The sequence below is a fragment of the Aotus nancymaae genome, unplaced genomic scaffold (genome assembly GCF_030222135.1).
Source record: "Aotus nancymaae isolate 86718 unplaced genomic scaffold, 86718_ANA_hifiasm-v0.15.2.pri h1tg000012l, whole genome shotgun sequence".
NCBI classification, from domain to species: domain Eukaryota; kingdom Metazoa; phylum Chordata; class Mammalia; order Primates; family Aotidae; genus Aotus; species Aotus nancymaae.
In genome coordinates, this window is record NW_026988423.1 from 34492424 (window position 1) to 34511341 (window position 18918).

The following is an 18918-nucleotide window of genomic DNA, read 5'->3' on the forward strand; positions in this document are numbered from 1 at the left end:
GCTCAGTGGCGAGAAACCGGCCGAGCGGGCTGGGCGGAGCAGCACGGGAGAGGCGCGCCCTGCGCCGGGCTCGCAGGAGGAGGGCAGCTGCCTCCTGTTGTCCTCCCCCTGCCACGGGGTACGGCCCTTGGCAGACTGTCCCGAACTCCTAATTCATTCTGTTTTCAATAAAACCATCTCCAGAACCAAAAAGAGGGCGGTACCCAAAGGAGTCTGAAGAATGCTCCGTAGGGGCGGGGAAACGGGGCGTGCCCGTATCGGGAGGCTGCAGGCTAACGGACGAGCGCGGCGGGGACACACAACCGCGCCGGGTGGCGGAGGCCGGAGCCAGCCCCGCGGCCGCATAGCTGCGGCCCCGGACCCACCGCGCGCACGTCCCCGCGCCTGGCGGCCACTGGGTCCAAAGCGGGGGCGGGGCCTTCCGCGGCCGGGGGCGGGGCCGGGCGGGGGCGCGCGGCTGGACCGGGCGGGAGGAGCAGGCGCTTCCATTCCCTGACTGGGTCTGGACTGCATGGAAGGCGGGGTCCTGAGGGCTTCTGCGGGCTGGCATTGGAAGCCGCAGAAGGAGGACGTGGTTTTGTGAAGTCAGTTCCGGTTGGTGTAAAACCCCCCGGGCGGCGGCGAACGGGCTTCAGATGATTCTGGGTCGCGGTGCACTGAGCGCGGAGCCGGTGTGTGTGTGAGCCTCAGAGCCGCGCGCTAGAGCGACCCTGCGAGGGATGGCGGCCACAGGGACCACGGCCGCCGCAGCCACGGGCAGGCTCCTGCTTCTGCTGCTGGTGGGGCTCACGGTGCCCGCCTCGGCGCTGGCCGGCTATATCGAGGTGGGGACCGGAGTGAACGCCGAAGCGTCATCTCCTTCGCTCGCCGAGGGAGCGCGGCCTGCGGGCGGGCCGCGGGAACCGAGGCAGGGCGGGCCGGGGGCGCGGCGCGAGGGGTCCGGCGCTGCGGCGGGTCTGGCGCCCCCTCCCCCGCCCGCCCCTGCTTGGCGCAGTGCTTAGCGCTGGAGGTCGGGCTGCCTCCGCCGCCGCAGAGGCCAAATGAAAGACGTCGAGGCTGCGGGGGGCGGCGGGCCGCCTCGGCCGCCCCAGCCCCCAACCCACCCGCGGCGCCGCCACCTCCTCCGGGGACCCCGTGCCGCCCGGGTGCTCGCCCCGCCCTCCCCCGGGACAATGCGAGCCTTTGCCTGGGCGCTTCCCTCCCGACGGAGTCCGCGGTTCGGCTGTCTCCAGGGGCGGCCCCTCGCGGACCCCGTACGCTCCCTGGCGCGGCTGCGGGGCTTCGGCTCCGGGCCTCTCACCTGCGAGCGGCGGACTTCGCCTTTGTTGCCAGGTGGACGCGGCCCAGGCCTCCGCGCGCTGCGGGGATGCTGCGAGCCCCGGGGGAGCTCCCGCGCCCGGCCGCCCGCTACTCCCTCTGCCGCCCGGGGCCGGGGCGCGGACGCGCATTTTTAGTGGCGCTGTTTGCCTGTGTCTGTAGAGGGAGGAAACTCACTCTGGATGCGTTGACCGCTTTCGTGAGGGTTTCAGTGAGCAGCGAATGGGCCAGCGAATGCATGTAAACTCCTGGAAAAATCGTCCTCTTCGGTGTCAGAATTCCAGCAGTGGTTGTGCTTCAAGGTCGCCTCCTGAGCATCCCCTATGCGAGGAGGCGAAGCGGCGGGGGCATTCGCGGGAGATGTCAGGGTCGGCGGCGGGGTCTAAGGGGTCTTCGGCGCGGGCAGGAGCGGGCCGCCTTGGAGGAGCCCTGCTGTGGCCGAGGGAGACAGCGGGCTAGATCTTTACTTCCCTTCTCGAAATAGTGCTTGAACTGCTGGAGTGGAATGTGTAGTTCTGGTGTCGTTTATTTCTTCTCCCTCTTCGCTTTTTTAAAAATTACAGTTGGTTTCTGCGTACTTAGGTAATTTCAGAGAGACCTGAAGACTGGATTTGATTAGGCATTAACTGATAACTTTCTTTTAAAGATCTCAGGTTTAGAATATGTTTACTTTTACAGAATGTTCAAGTATTTCCATGGGTAAAATAAATTTAATAAAAAACCTCTCTGATAGAACGGCTTAAAACCTTCGTATTCATCCTGCTTAAAGCTTTGTGACTGTGAGGGTAAGAAAGGAGTTCAGCTTTGAGAAATAGTAAATGTTTATCTACAGAGGATTTTAGATTACGATTGTTTGAGTCTGCACACAATGGTCAGAGTTGTATCTGTGATCCCTGATATGATGTCGCATGAAAACAGCTAGGTGAGTGAGATGGGAGGGGAAGAAGAAGGGATTTTATATGGAAGATGGGACTTCATTAGTGGATCGTGTCAGAACCCATCGTTCACACTCGCACCCCACTTCCTACTGGGATGAGTGCAATTTCAAGCATTAGTGAATTCACAGTAAAGGACTCAGCAGTTTCAAGTAATGTGTTAATAGTTGTGCAGCGGTAAAAAAAGATACCAGAATTCATTGTTGTGAATTAAATTTAATTGTTAGCCACAACGTTGCTCAGTTGAAAAGTATGGCTGAACAAAGTAGGAATTAAACATTTCTGGCAAATGGTTTTATGATAACTCCTGTTCTTTGGAGCTGTATTTTTGCTCCTACTGACTAAACGATCTTTCAAGGGGCCTTTTGTCAAGCTAGCAGAATTTTATTCATATGAATATCATTTGATTTTGTTTATTTGCTGTCAGGCAAGGGACTGCGGAAGCTTAATTTAGATGAGAATGGCCTAAATCAGGATGTCTTTGGGAAGGCCCTGATTGAGATTAGCCAAAGGGATTCTGGCCAAATCCCTCATCAAGTTGCTTGGCACAGAATTATTGATTGGCAAATCTTTAGTGTTGCTTGGTGTTGACTGACTTAATCTCTTACACCTGTTTAAAAAGGAAAAAACTCACCTCTGGACTCAGGGTCACTTCCTTTCTTAAATCCGAGACAAGTTCTCCTGTGTGCATGCTCCCATTTGGGACTGAGACCAGTATTGTGCTGGAACCCTGCATACTATGCAGTAGATGACTAGGCTCCTGAGAACCAGAACTTGAGTTTGTTCTGCCACATTTGAAAGGAAGAAGGCCATTTGGTTGCCAATTTTCAGGAAACTCAAACCAAAATTAAAGGATGACAACTGAGGCAGAGTAGAGAAGGCTTTGTGTTGGTATTTCTGACGAGTGGTATGGGAGATGTCTAACTGTACCTTGGAGAGAAACCTTGGTGTGCTTCTGATAGGAATATCGGTTTTGTTTGTTTGGTTTTTGTTTGTTTGTTTTAAGATGGAGTCTCGCTATGTTGCCCAGGCTGGAGTGCAATGTCGGGATCTCGGCTCACTGCAACCTCTGCCTTCCGGGTTCAAGTGATTCTCCTGCTTCAGCCTCCCGAGTAGCTGGGATTACAGGCACCTGCCACCATGCCGCGCTAATTTTTGTATGTTTAGTAGAGATGGGGTTTCACCACGTTGGCCAGGCTGTCTCGAACACCTGACCTCAGGTGATCCACCCGCTTTGGCCTCTGAAAGTGCTGGGATTACAGGTGTGAGCCATGGTGCCTGGCCCATTATTTTTATCATAACTATGTTTTAAAAATCTTTTGATAAATACAATAAGCTTAAGTTTTATCAATTAGTTCCTCCTTTTGTAGAGGGAATTTGTTTTACTATCTAAAGCCAGGCCTTCCCAGAGTGTAGCCACAAGCCACATGTGGTTATTGAGCCTGTAGGGTGACTAGTGTGACTGAATGAATTTTTCATTTTATTCAATTTTAGTTCATCTAAGTTTACATTTAAAAACTGATTCAGTGGTTGGGAAACTTTTAAACAATTTGGTTATGTGAATCTACTTTTTAAACTACATTTTATGAAATCTAAATGTAGATCAAGTATTTCCTATGAAAATTTAGCTTCTGAATTGATATGTACTGGAAGTATAAAATACACACCAGAGTTTGAAGATTTAGTATTTAAAAAACCCTCAGTTTTTATATTGACTAAATTGAAACAAAAATACTGTAGACAAGGACCAAAATAAAACATTGAAATTATTTTCACCTGTTTCTTTTAACTCTAATATGGCTCCTAGGGTATTTAATACTACGTATGTGGCTCACATTGTATTTCTGCCAGATGGTGCTGATTTAAATTTTTGTTTAAAGTTGATCCTGCATATGTTTTTATTAGCACAGTTTTTGAATATGTTCCCTTGCTTGAAGTTGGCCCAATATGATCTTAAGTATTTTGGTTAGAGCAATTTTGCATGTATTGATTTTTAAACTTTTTCAATTAAAAATGTTTTACTTAGAAATAACTTTAATTGCTGGGCACGGTGGCTTATGCTTGTAATCCGAGCACTTTGGGAGACTAAGACGGGCGGATCATGAGGTCAGGAGTTCGAGACCAGCCTGACCAACATGGTGAAACCCTGTCTCTACTACAAATTCAAAAATTAGCTGGGCTTGGTGGCGCACACTGCACTCCAGCCTGGGCGTCAGAGCAACAAGAGTCTGTCTCGAAAAAAAAAAAAAAGATAACTTTAATCATATAAAAAATACAAAAATTGTACAATTCTCATACCCTTTACTCAGATTCACCAATTGTTAACATTTCTTCTATTCAGCATTTGCTTTATCATTCATTCTATTATTTTTTATTTTTTGCCAAATTATTTGAAAGTAAGTTGCATTCGTCATCCCCTTTACCTCTGAGAACTTCAGTATATACTTTCTAAGAGCCAAAGACATTGCCTTACGTAGCCTTAGTGCAGTTATCAACCTGGTGAAATTTAACATTGATACAATACTTGGATCATATCTGCTGTCTGTTTTCTAGTTTGTTTGTTGACCCAATCATGTTCTTTATAGCATTTGAAAATGTGTATTTTTTTTTTTTTTTTTTTTTTTGAGATGGAGTCTTGCTCTGTCGCTCAGGGTGGAGTAGTGCAGTGGTGTGATCTGGGCTCACTGCAACCTCTGCCTCCTGAGTTCAAGCAATTCTCCTGCCTTAGCTTCCTGAGTAGCTGGGATTACAGCGTGCACCACCATGCCTGCCTAATTTTTGTATTTTTTGTAAGACGGGGTTTCACCATGTTGGCCAGGCTGGTCTTGAACTCCTGACCTCAGGTGATTCACTCACCTCAGCCTCCTAAAATGCTGGAATTACAAGCGTGAGCCACCACGCCTGGCCCCTTTCAAGATTGTTTAATTCTGGCTGGGCGTGGTGACTCATGCCTGTAATCTAAGCACTTTGGAGGCCAAGGAGGGCGGATCAGTTGAGGTCGGGAGTTCAAGACCGGCCTGCTGACCAACAAGGCGAAACCCCGTCTTCTTTAAAAAAAAAAAAAAAAAAAAAAAGATTGTTTAATTCTGTTTACCGTTACTGAATTCTCAGGCTTTTTGGATTTTCTTTCTAAAATAACAAGAAAAATTATATACATAGTACATATTCATTGTAAGAAATTTAAAAATACAGATAATAAGATATGAGAAATAACCTAAAATGGTCTTATCCAGGGAAACCTTACTGTAATGTTGTATATCCTTCTATTAATAGAAGGAATACATCATGTACATAAATTTTATAAAAATAGCACACATTGCATATTAAAGCCATCACTTAACAATTATTACTTTGGATTGTGCTAAAATGAACTATTCAACGAAAATAATGTTTTCTGTGTGACAAAAAGTAGGGGTAAATCTTTGTACAGTAATTGTAGTTTTCATTGAAGGGCCAGTTGAGAGAGAATTCTAAATTGCCTATAATTCAATTTTCATGGGTTGGTTTTTAGTGAGATAAACTAGATTACCTTGAAGCTTAATTAAATTTAGTGTATTGTACCTTGATTTATGGCCTAAGATGGAAAGTGGACCACGTATGCACATTCAAGTAGAAATGAGTTCCCGTCCTTTGTGTCAAGTACAACTAATAATCGCTTTTGCTGAGGGAATTTTTCTTATATATGCATCATGAAGTCTTTATTTTTATTTTTTGAGACAGGGTCTCATTCTTACTGAGGCTAGATTGCAGTGGCACAGTCATGGCTCACTGCAGCCCCAAACTCCTGGGCTCAAATGATCCTCCTGCCTCAGCCTCCCAAGTAGCTAGGAGTACAGTGCATACTACCACACTCGGCTAAGATCTTTTTTTCAAAATGAGGTCTTTTAAAACATAACTGTGATCTATTTTTTTTAAAGGTGAAGATTAGAAAACGTGGATTTTTCATTTGTAATTCATCCTGCTAGTATTTATTAAACCCCTGTTCCATGGTTCTGTGCCAGGTGCTAAACAATACAGTAGTAAAAACAAATGTGGATAGTGCTTTTTACTGTGCGAAATGCACTTGTGTATGATTTCTAGGCCCTAACCCCAGAGATTCTCATTGAGTACCTCTGGGATGCTCAGTTTCAAAAGCTCCCCAGGTGATTCTAATGTGCAAGGAGAGAAAAACAAAACAAACTCTTTGGGTAAATTATCTACGTAAGTCCCTAACAGTCTGGTGAAGTCGGGATTCTTTTTTTTTTTTTTTTTTGAGACGGAGTTTCGCTCTTGTTACCCAGGCTGGAGTGCAATGGCGCAATCTCGGCTCACCGCAACCTCCGCCTCCCGGGTTCAGGCAATTCTCCTGCCTCAGCCTCCTGAGTAGCTGGGATTACAGGCATGCACCACCATGCCCAGCTAATTTTTTGTATTAGTAGAGACGGGGTTTCACCATGTTGACCAGGATGGTCTCGATCTCTTGACCTCGTGATCCACCCGCCTCGGCCTCCCAAAGTGCTGGGATTACAGGCTTGAGCCACCGCGCCCGGCCCGAAGTCGGGATTCTTATCCCCACCTAAAAAGGGAGTCAGTAGGCTGGGTGCAGTGGCTCACGCCTGTAATCCCAGCACTTTGGGAGGCCGAGGTGGATGGATCACGAGGTCAAGAGATTGAGACCATTCTGGCCAACATGGTGAAACCCTGTCTCTACTAAAAATACAAAAGTTAGCCAGGTGTGGTGGCACACACCTGTAATCCCAACTACTCAGGAGGCTGAGGCAGGAGAATTCCTTGAACCCAGGAGGTGGAGGTTGCAGTGAGCTGAGATCATGCCACTGCACTCCAGCCTGGCGACAGAGTGAGGCTGTCTCAAAAAAGATGGGGAGTCAGTAGAGGCCTAGGGTTAAACATCACACAGCTTGACCAGGGGAAGGAGTCTACCCATCCTATGTAAGCCCACTGCTCTTTGCTGTCAGCATGGTTCATGTTTCCCTTTTGGACGCGGATTTCTTTTTACTCCTACCTGTCTTTCCCAATACCAAAACCTGGTATGAGTGTTTCCCTTAAAAGGAACTAATTTCATATAAGTTCCAATATATTATGACCCCGTATATGCCAAATGATTAACAGTGACCCTTTGAAGTATGTAATTACGGGGGATTTTGCTGTTTTACATTTTCCATTTTTTTTGGTGTCATTCAAATGATATTCACTGATTTTTAAAAACTTTTTGCCCTCCTCCCCTCCCCCGCTTTTTTTCTATTGAGACAGAGTCTCACTGTCATCCAGGCTGGAGTGCAGTGGTGCCATCTTGGCTCACTGCAACCTCTGCCTCCTGGATTCAAGCGATTCTTGTGCCTCAGACTCCTGAGTAGCTGGGATTACAGGTATGCGCCACTATGCCCAGCTAATTTTTGTTTTTAGTACAGGGTTTCACCATGTTGGCCAGGCTGGTCTTGAATTCCTGACTTCAAGTGATCCACCCGGCTCGGCCTCCCGTAGTGCTGGGATTACAGGCGTGAGCCACCACAGGCTCAGCCCTTTTGTGTCTTTTTATATTATGTGCAAGTTCTCTTTTTTTAGTAGTAAGCTGTGTCATTTTTGTTTTCTGACCAAAAATTTTAAGAAAGGAAATTATGGCTCCCTATAGGGAGTTTTATCCAAATCAAGGTATGGGATTATTTGGGAGAGAGAAGGCTGCCAGCACCTGATACACAGTCAGTGGCCAGTGACCAGTGTGATGGGGATAAGATTGTGGTCCAGAAAAGAATTAGCCTGCCTTCCTCGGGGCTTACTCCCCTAGTGGTTGTGGAATGGCTACTGCAGTTCCAGGGGACATGCTTTGATATGATAATGTCCAGAGGAGGAGGAGATGGTCTCTTCCTGTATATCTCCTTTTAAGAGTGAAGAAACCTTTCTCAAAGCCCACCAGCGTAAGACCTCCCTAGTGTCACTGGGCAACAGAAGTGTATCAGATGCTTCTAGCCAAAGCAAGCCTTGGCAAGGGAAATGATACTGCCTCCACAGCCTTGGACTTCTCAGGGCCTGCTTTCTGAAGCATGTGGCCAGGAGGAAGAGGAGGAGGAGGAGGATGCAGCCTCCAATCAGGTTGGGCTTTTCAGATGGTGATACCTCTTACAAAAAAAAAAAAAAAAAAAAAAAAATTGGGCTTTGTTGGAAAAGAAAGCTGTGGATATTGGTGAGAACCCAGTGTCTCCTACAGGGGCATTCCCTAGTTGGGAAGTTACATAGCTGGGATGGCTGAAAGAGAAAGAATTAATTTCTTCTGTGAGTTAAAAGTTACCTGGCAAAATTTAGGCATCTGAGACATCACAGTGCATTTGTTAGATCGTGGCACTTCATTTTAAAGGGATAATGTTATCCAGAACAGAATGACTGGAATGGTGAAGAATGTGAAACATTTGACATGAAATGTGAATGGACTGTAAGAGAATATTTAGCCCAGATAAGAAAATGTGAGATTTAGTGGTGGTAGTACAGATCATTAATATTTTCACATATTTTATGCTTTGTCTCTGGAAGGCTAAACATGTAACTTGCTTAGGTTGAAGCAGGGTTTTTACTTGGAGAGGCGAGCTGTTAGAGCTCTCTTTCATTTTACTCCCTTTGATTATGAGCATTTCCCCCATAGGATAGTTAAACATGTAAAAAAGACCCTATGTCCAGCCCCCAGTTTTATTGAACCTTAACATTTCTCATGTATGTCTTAGCCTTTAAAAAAAAAAAAAAACCCACTGGATACAGAAATAAAAACATTACCAATAAAAGCCTCATTTGAACTTTCCAGAAGTAACTTGAATTAGGAGTTTACATTTCCATTCATGTTTTCATTAAATTTCCTTAGGCCGTTATTAGAGTTGTAACACATTTATCAACACATAGCGTTAATTATTTGTGCATACTCTGATGATTTTAGAAGGTAAGAATGTCAAGCTGCTCAAACTGAAAGTAAAGATAACCCTTTACTTAGGAAAGTGCCAGCCACCCTTGCTGCTCCTATCTAGCATTGAAAGCCCTTGAGTATTTTTGAGCTTTTAAGTACACAAAAGAAAAAAAAAAGCTCAGTGTATTTTTGTAAATCAAACACTTGTGTAACTACCACCGAGGTCAAGAAATAGAATATTGCCAGTATCCCCCTTTCTTCTTCGCTCAGGAGTAACTGCTCCTCTGACTTTATGGTGATCACTTTTTCTATTTCCTTATAGTATTACTTGCAGTGCATTAGTCCCTAAACACTGTAATTCTTTTTTTTTTTTTTTAGCTTCATATAAGTGGAATCATTCAGTATATATTTTTATGCATTTGGTCTCTTTCACTAGACACATTTTTGAACACCACGTGTATCGAGTGTAGCTGTGGCTCACTGGTTTCTGTTGCTGCATAGTATTCCATTATATGAATAAACCTGAATTCGTTCTGCTGTTGATGGATGTTTGAATTGTTTCCAGTTTGAGGTTATTAAGATAATGCTGTTCTCTCTGTGGTTTGCCTTTTCACTCTCTTCATGATGTTTTTTGAATAAGTTCTTAATTTTAATGGCTAATTTTTTAGTTTTTTGTTTTATTATGGTAGGTACTTTTGGTATCCTGTTTGAGAAGTCTTTCCTACCCTAAGGATATAATGATAGTCTCCTATATTGTCTGTGAGGAGCTTTATTGTTTTGCCTCTCTCATTTGGAGCTATAATTTAACTGGATTTTTGTGCAGATGTGAAGTTAGGGGCCATTTCATTTCTGTTTTTTCCACATAGATATCTGGTCTGCACCATTTATTGTCAAGGTCATCCTTTCCCTTTTGCTCATCTTGGTCACCCTTGTTGTAAATCAGGTATCTCAAGTGAATCTGTTCCTGGGTTCTCTCTCCTATTCCATTCATCTCTTTGTTGATCCTTGTACCAACTCCACATTGTTTTAATTATTGTAAAATAAGATTTTATATCTAGTAGATGAAGCCTTTCTACCTTGCTTGTCTTGAATAGTGTCTTAGCTCTTCCTTTAACCCTTTTCTTTTCACATAAATTTGCCACATTTCACCAAAACAGCTACCTGTTAGAATTTTGATTTTGCATTTTGTCTATAGTTTAATTGGGGAAAAATTGACGTTTTTCAAATACTGAGTTTTCCAATCCAGAAACATGACGTGTATTTTATTTAAGCCCTCTGTAATTCTCCCTTCAGTGTTAGGTAGCTTTCTGCATACAGATCTTGTATATCTTTTGTTAGATTTATTCATAGATATTTGATCTTTTTTATGCTATTGTAAATATTTTGTTGTCTGTGTGGTTGTGGAAATACAATTGATATTTTCAGATTGACCTTGTATTTAGTAACCTTGCTAAACTTGCCTACTAATTATAATAATTTATCTGTAACTTTGAATTTATCTGAGTTATTCTGTGAATTGTGACAGCTCTATTTCTTTCCAACCAATCTTTGTAACTTTTATTTGTTTTTCTTGCTTTGCTGCACTGGCTAAAATGTTCAGATAGGAGAGATAATAGCTGGTATCTTAGTCTGACTTCTCTCAGAGGGAAACTGTAATTTATATGATACTTGTAGTTTTTTGGTAGATATCAAACCCTTTACCAGATAAAGAAGAGCTTATATTCTAAGTTTGCCAAAGATTCTTCTCATGAATGAATGTTAGGTTTTTTTCAGACATCTTTTTTGGCAAGTATAAGATGATCATATGATTTTAATTTTGATGGTGCGATGTGTAAGAAACTTTGCATTCCTGAAATGAACCAAACTTGGTTTGTTTATTTTCTGGATTTGGTTTGCAAAAAGTTTGTTCAGGAGTTTTGCCTCTTTGCTCATAAGTGAGTTTGACCTGTAATTTTTCTCTTTTTATTATATACTTGTCAAGTTCTGATTTCAGTTACTGGCCTCATAAGTTTTGGGGGAGGGAGCATTGCCTTTATTATTTGAGATGGAATCTCACCCTGTTGCCCACGCTGGAGTGTGGTGTCATGGTCTGTGCTCACTGCAACCTTTGTCTCCTGGGTTCAAGTGCCTCCTGCCTCAGCCTCCTGAGTAGCTGGGATTACAGGAGCCAACCACCATGCCTGGCTAATTTTTGTAGTTTTCGCTGAGATGGGGTTTCGCCATGTTGGCCAGGCTGGTCTCAAACTCCTGACCTCAAGTGATCCACCCACCTTAGCCTCCCAAAGTGCTAAGATTACAGGCATGAGCCACCATGCCCGGCCAGACATTTCATTTATACAGGTGCTTACAGATTGGTTAATTTGAGGTCTAGGCTAATGTGTGTTCTGGACATAAATTTTCATTCGACTTGGAGCCAGAGGACACTAGCAATCCAGGATCTTACTCTAAGTTCCTGGACTGTGGTGACTAAAGCTGAAGTCTGTGGAGTCCTGTCAGTTTCTGATTTATCTTTCTAGATTCATATGCTTTGAGTTACAAACTCCAAACCTTTAAATTCTCCAAGTTATGAAAAATTTAGAAAATACGGTTTTGACCAAAACAAAAACAAACCCCCAAAAACCAAAACTATAGTTTACCTTTCAGGTAAAAAACTGTTTTGTTTTTCTGGTTTTGTTTTGTTTGCATCTTAACTTCTCAGAGTAGATTCCCCCTTATGCGTGTATAACTCATTTTTTCTTCATTTAACATATTGAATAATTTCCCAGCCATTACGTATTTTATAACCTGTGTATAGCTTTTTTTTGGGATCACCCTTCATTGTTGGGGGCTTTTGAACACCTTGCAATTTTAAATGTACAACATTCACCCCTCTAAGTAGCCATTCATACTTTGAATTTGGATTTGAGTACCTAAACTTTTGTATAAACATTTTGAGTTATCGCATAGGGATGTTGCCTGCTAGCCAGTGATTGGATATTTGCAGTAGTATTGAACTGTTATTTGAATATTTTACTGCATTTTGCCCTGATTTTGTAAGAGTGAAAAAGGAGAGAAAAATGTTTATTTTATTGATAAGAAGCACATGGTGATAATTGGTGCTTTTTTGGTGTTTTTCTAGGTAGAGTTTCTTTGAACTTAGGCAAATACTCAGTGGGCTCAATTATGTGGAAAAAATGAAGGAATGCCGATAAAATGCTGGAAACAGATTTTCAAGGGCGTGTTTTCCCCTAAAACAATAGAAGTAATTGAGATCTGATAAATTATTACTTGCTAGTAGCAGAATCTCCAAATAACATGCATACATTTGTAAGTGGTTCATGTTTACAGACATACACCTTATGTGAAAGTAGAGGACTGCCTATTCTATAATTTATTTGATTCCTTTATAACTGAACATGCATGTTTCTCATTTTTCTCTAATGTAAACAGAATACTGTGGATAGCTTTAAAAAAAAAAATCACTGTGGCTATATCCCAAATTGGCATTTAAAAGAACCTCTAGAAAGGACTTGATCGAAAGTGGAAGACTTTGTGGTAATTGGTTCATTTGAGGCTCTTATAGTCATCATTATTAGCAAACATTTATTAAATTGCTATACACAGAGCACTGTGACAGAACAAATACTGTAGCTGAAGGCACTATATGGTTCCTAAGATGATACAATAAATAGAATAAACTATTTCTGTTGGAGAAATGCTGGTCAACACTTTTCCAGTCTTCTTACAGATTTTATTAATTTAGGATTTTAATTTTTATTACTCAAAAAAGCTTCATTTTTTTTTTTTTTTTTGAGAGTTTTGCTCTTGTTGCCCAGGCTAGAATGCAGTGGCTCAATCTTGGCTCAATACAACTTCCGCCTCCCAGGTTCAAGTGATTCTCCTGCCTCAGCCTGCCGAGTAGCTGGGATTATAGGCACCTGCCGCCACTCCCAGCTAATTTTTATATTTTAAGTAGAGATGGGGTTTCACCATGTTGGCCAGGCTGGTCTCAGACTGCTGACCTCAGGTGATTCACCTGCCTTGGCCTCCCAAAGTGCTGGGATTACAGGCATGAGCCACCTCACCCCGCCTCATTTTTTAGTTTAACTTTTTGACTCTGTGCTTGTGCTTTTAATACTTCCACAGTGATTTTCTGCTTCTCAATAACGAAAGCACGCTTGATCTGGTCACAAACACATACAGAACAAATGGAACCACATGGCCCTGATGCCATGTATTTTGTTTTGGACAACCTCCTAAGAACTTCTGGTCTCCCAGCTTGAAGCCCTCTAAGTCTGCCTGGGCACACACCACTGCAGGTGTTGGTGCATTTGGGACAGCCTAGTTTTGTTGGAGGCTGTATTGTAGGAAAGCCTGTGATGGTATGTCAGACTCATTGCTTATAGACAGCATCCCCAGAAGAGCGAGAAGAAAAAGCTTTTCATATACAGATTAAAAAAATCTAGCTTATCTGTTTTCTTACTGATTTATAGTGTTTCCTTCCAGATGTTTTACACATCAGCCACAAGACATAAGCATTTTCTAAATTGAATAGCCTAAAATCCCCAGATATTTTTGTGTATATGGTAAAATATACATAACATAAACTTTATTAACCATTATAACTTTTTATTTTTTTTTTGAGACATGGTTATCACTCTGTTGCCCAGGCTGGAGTACAGTGGCACAGTCATAGCTCACTAGAGGTTTAACTTCCTGGGCTCAGATGACCCTCCCGCCTCCCAAGTAGCTGGGACCACAGGCGTGAGCCATCATGCCTGGCGAATTAAACATTTTTTTGGTGGAGATGAGGACTTGCTCTGTTGCCCAAGCTGGTCTTGAACTCCTGGCCTCAAGCAGCCCTGCCTTGGCCTCCCCAAGTGCTGTGATACAGTTGTGAGCTGCCACGCCGTGCCTTAAAATATTTTTTTGTGGTATGAACACTTAACATGAGATCTATTCTTAAATTTTTAAGTGCACAAAACAGTATTGTTCATTGTAGATAAAACGTTATACAGCAAATCTCCAGAAACTTAGGCATCTTGCAAAACGAAAACTATACCTGTTGAACAGCAACTGTTTTTTCCTCCCTTCAGCCTGTGTCAATGACAGTTCTATAATTTGATTATTTTAGATATCCCATGTAAGTGGAATCTTGCAGTACTTACCCTTTTGTGACTGGTTTATTTCACTTAGCATAATGTCCTCCAGGTTCATTCATGTTGTTGAATATGGCAGGATTTACTTTTTTTTTAGGCTTAACAATATTCCATTTTATGTCTATATCACATTTTTCTTACTCATCTCTCAATGGACATTTAGGTTGTTTCCATGTATTGGCTATTGTCAGTGATTCTGCAGTGAACATGGAAATGCGTGTATCTGTCTGGGATAATGATTTTAATTCTTCTGGATATATATACCCAGATGTGAGATTGATGGATCAAATGGTAATTCTACTTTTAATTCTTTAAAATAAGAATCTTCATACTGTTTTCCATAGCAGCTGCACCATTTTTTTCACCCAACAGCATATAAGAGATTCTCCACATCCTTGCGAATACTTATCTTGATAAATATATAGCCATTTTAACAGGTGTGAGGTGATGTTTTAATTTGCATTTCCTGCGTGATTGGTGATGTTGAGCATCTTTTTGTGTACCTGTTGGTCATTTTATGTCTTTTTGGAGAAATGTTTATTCAAGCCCTTTGATTATTTTCTAAATCAGGCTTTTGGGGTGTGTGTGTGTGTGTGTGTGTGTGTGTGTGTTTGCCATTGCATTTTCTGAGTTCCTTATATATTTTCCATACTAATTCCTTATCAGATAAAGGGTTTGCATATACTTTCTCCCATTCTATAGGTTGCCTTTTTACTTTATTGTTTCTTTTGCCAAAACTTTGTAGAAGCTTTTTAGTTTGATGTAGTGCCATTTGTCTAATTTTGCTTTTTTTCTTATTAAAATTTTATTTTATTTTATTTATTTTTGAGATGGAGTCTTACTCTGTCACCTAGGCTGGAGTGCAGTGGCACAGTCATGGCTCATTGCAGCCTCGACCTCCCAGGCTCAAGCCATTCTCTCACCTCAGCCTCCAGTATAGCTGGGACCATAGGTGTGTGTCACCATGTCTGGCTAATTTTTTTGGCGGGGGGGGTGTGTTTATGTAGACACTGGGTTTTACCATGTTGCCCAAGCTGGTCTTGAACTCCTGAGCTCAAGCGATGCCCATGCCTCAGCCTCCCAAAATGCTGGGAGTACAGATGTGAGCTACCACGCCTTGCCATTTGTTGAGAATTTTATTACAAAACAACATTGAAGTGTTTTTTGTTGTTGTTTTTTTTTTTTTGAGATGGAGTCTTGCTGTATCACCCAGGCTGGAGTGCAATGGCGTTATCTCAGCTCACTGCAACCTCCACCTCCCTGGTTCAGGTGATTCTCCTGCTTCAGCCTCTCGAGTAACTGGGACTACAGGTGCATACCACCACGCCCAGCTAATTTTTGTATTTTTAGTAGAGACTGGGTTTCACCATGTTGACCAGGATGGTCTCCATCTCTTGACCTCATGATCCTTCTGCTTTGGCCTCCCAAAGTGCCGAAGAAATCAAATGGGAAATTAGAAAATGTTTTGAACAAATGAAAACACAACATACCAAAATCTCTGGGATGCAGCAAAAGCAGCACTGAGAGGGAAGTTTATTGCAATAAATGACTACATTAAAAAATCTCAAACAGCCTAACTATACACCTCAAACTAGAAAAAGAAGAATAAGCTAATCCCAGAGTGAGCAGAGGAAGAAAATAATTTGCAACAGAATGAACAAAAACAGTAGAAAAACAATAGAAAAGAATCAAAGTAAGAGTTGGTTTTTTGGAAAGATAAGCAAAATTGACAAACCCTTGTCTAGACTAAGAAAAACAGAAGACTCAAAATCAGATATGAAAGAGGAGACATTACACCTGATACTGTGAAAATAAAAAGTATGGTGAGACTATTATATGAACAGTTGTATGCCAAAAAATTGGGTAACCTAGAACAAATTGGTAAATTTCTAGAAACATACAAACTACCAAGACTGAATCATGAAGAAATAGAAAATTTGAGCAGACCAATAACAATGAAGATTGAGTCAGTAATCAAAAACCTCCCAATAGGCGGAGTGCAGTGACTTTTGCCTATAATCCCAGCACTTTGGGATGCCGAGGTGGGTGAATCACCTGAGGTCAGGAGTTTGAGACCATCATGGCCAACATGGCAAAATCCTTTCTCTTCTAAAAATACGAAAAAATTAGCCAGGCATGGTGGCATGTGCATGTAATCCCAGCTACTCGGGAGGCTGAGGCAGAAGAATCACTTGAACCTGGGAGGCAGAGGTTACAGTGAGCTAAGATGGTGTCACTGAACTCCAGTCTGGGCAACAGAGCGAAACTCCGTCTCAAAAGAAAAAAAAAAAACCACAACTTCCAACTAAGAAAAGCTCAGGACCAGATGGCTTCACTGGACAATTGTACTAAACATTAAAGAAGAATTGACACCAGTTCTTCTCATCGTCTTCCAAAATACTGAAGAAGAAACACTTTCATTTTAACTACTTTAAAGTGTACAATTCAGTGGCATTAAGGACATCCACAGTGTTGTGCACCATCCTCACTGTCCATTCCACTACTTTTTCAGCCAAACAGAAACCCTGTACCCATTAGACACTAACTTTCTATTCCCCTCGATCCCCCAGTCCCTGGTAACCTCTCTATGAATTTGCCTATTCTAGGACTCAAGTAAGTGAAATCATAAAATATGTCCTTTTGAGTTTGGCTTATTATATTTAGCATAATATTTTCAAGGCTTGTGCATCAGAATTTCATTTCTTTTTGAGACTAATATTCCATTGTGCATATATACCACATTTTGTTCATCTGTTCATGGACACTTGGGATGTTTCTACCAGTGGCTCCTGTAAACAATGCTGCTATGAAAATTGGTGTACATGTATCTGTGAGTCCCTGCTTTCAGTTCTTTTGGGTATTTACTAAGAAGTGAAATTGCTGGATCATACAGTATTCTGTGTTTAAATTTTTGAGTAATTGCCAAACTGTTTTTTCACAGTGACACAGTGACTGTACTGTTCTGTAGTCTCACTGACAGTGGACAAGGGTTCCAATTTCTCTACATCCTTGCCAACAGTTATTTACTTTTTTCAAATAACCATCCTAATGGGCATGGAGCACTATCTTATTGTTTTGATTTGCATTTCTCTTATAACTTAGTGATATTGAGTATCTTTTCATGTTGACCATTTGTATATCTTTGGAAAAATGTCCAAGTCTTTTGCCCATTTTTGAATTGGACTGTTTTGTTGCTATTGAGTTTTAGGAGTTCTTTATATATTCTGGTTGTTAATTAGATATGTGATTTGTAGATATTTTCTCTCATTGTGCTGTTTGTGATTTCACCCTCTTGATAGTGTCCTTTGATGCACAAAACTTTTAACTTTGATGAATTCTAGTTTATCTAGTTTTTCTTTTGTTGCCTGTAGTTTTGGTGTCATTTTTAAGAAATCATTGTGAAATGTAATGTTATGAAGCTTTTCTCCTAAGTCGTCTTCTAAGTGTTTCATAGTTTTAGCTCTTAAGCTTAGGTCTTTGATCCATTTTTAGTTTGGTTTTGTATATGGTTAAAGTAAGGGTCCAGCTTCACTCTTCTGCAGCTTGCTATCCAGTTTACCTGCAACATTGGTTGCAGAGACTGTCCTTTCCCCATTGAATTGTCCTGGCAGATCAATTGACCATACATGCAAGGATTTATTTCTGGACTCTATTCCAAATGTCTGTCTTTATGCCAGTATCACACTGTTTGCTTATTGTGGCTTTGTAGTAAGTCTTGAAATCAGGAAGTATGAGTCTTTGTTCTTTCTCAAGATTGTGAGATTTCATATGAACTTTAAGATGCATTTTTCTGTTTCTGAAAAAAAAAGAAAAAAAGCTGTTGGGCTATTGAGTACTACATTGAATCTGTAGATTGTTTTAGGTAGTCTTGTCATCTTAACAGTATAAGTCTTCTAACCCTCATATGCCATAGATCTTTAAAGTTAATTATGATAAGTTTGTAACTAACAGAATACAATTAATTTTAGTTTACACTATGGCTTTTGCATGTGTTTGGTGAATTTTATTCTTTTAGAGTAATTGTCGTCAGCCTCCTCACTGTGATACCTACTACATAAACTAAAGTGGAGGTTGAAGACTGCAGGCTGCAGGCAGAATGTGGCCTGTCCTTGTGTTTTATTTGGCCCTTACCGTGTTGACCCTCCTTGTTTCTTAAATTCAAAGTAAATATATACATTTCCAAATATCATGTATTTTAATATAAAAATTCTGCTCCGGTTTTAAAGAAAGCAGCAGCCCCACTTCAGTTGGTGAAGAGAGCCTGTGGTCTCCCTGAGGGGGCTGAGTGTGGGTCTCCATTTTTGTCTTACCCTCTACCCTTTGTTCCCTGTCTGGGATGTAGAGGCAGTTGAGTTTTCAGTCTTTGTTGAAAAGGTGGAAAAGAGAACGTTGGTTTGAAATGATCTTTTGTAGTAAATATTTAACACCATGGCAGATTTCAAGTGAACCAAAAACCACATTTTATAGCAGAATCCTGTGATCCTGTCCCTTACCTTCTTCTGAAGAGGATTTCTGCATAAGACTATAGAATGTTTTTCTGTCTAGCCACTTCTCCCCACCCCCACAGCAGCTATTAGAAGAATGATTATTTGCGGCTTGATTAGCTTCCTCAGGACCTACATTAAAAAAGTATCCTGCTGTTTTG

The 18918-nt window shown here is 41.7% G+C and overlaps 1 protein-coding gene across 1 annotated transcript in view; it reads left to right on the forward strand.

Annotated features, from left to right (window-relative positions):
* Nucleotides 1-730: 730 nt before the first annotated feature.
* APLP2 (amyloid beta precursor like protein 2) overlaps nt 731-18918 on the forward strand; it is a 69632-nt gene continuing 51444 nt past the window's right edge. Inside the window, exon 1 of the mRNA XM_021671250.2 lies at nt 731-824. The gene's annotated coding sequence lies outside the window, so the exon portion shown is untranslated. The remainder of the gene's footprint in view (nt 825-18918) is intronic.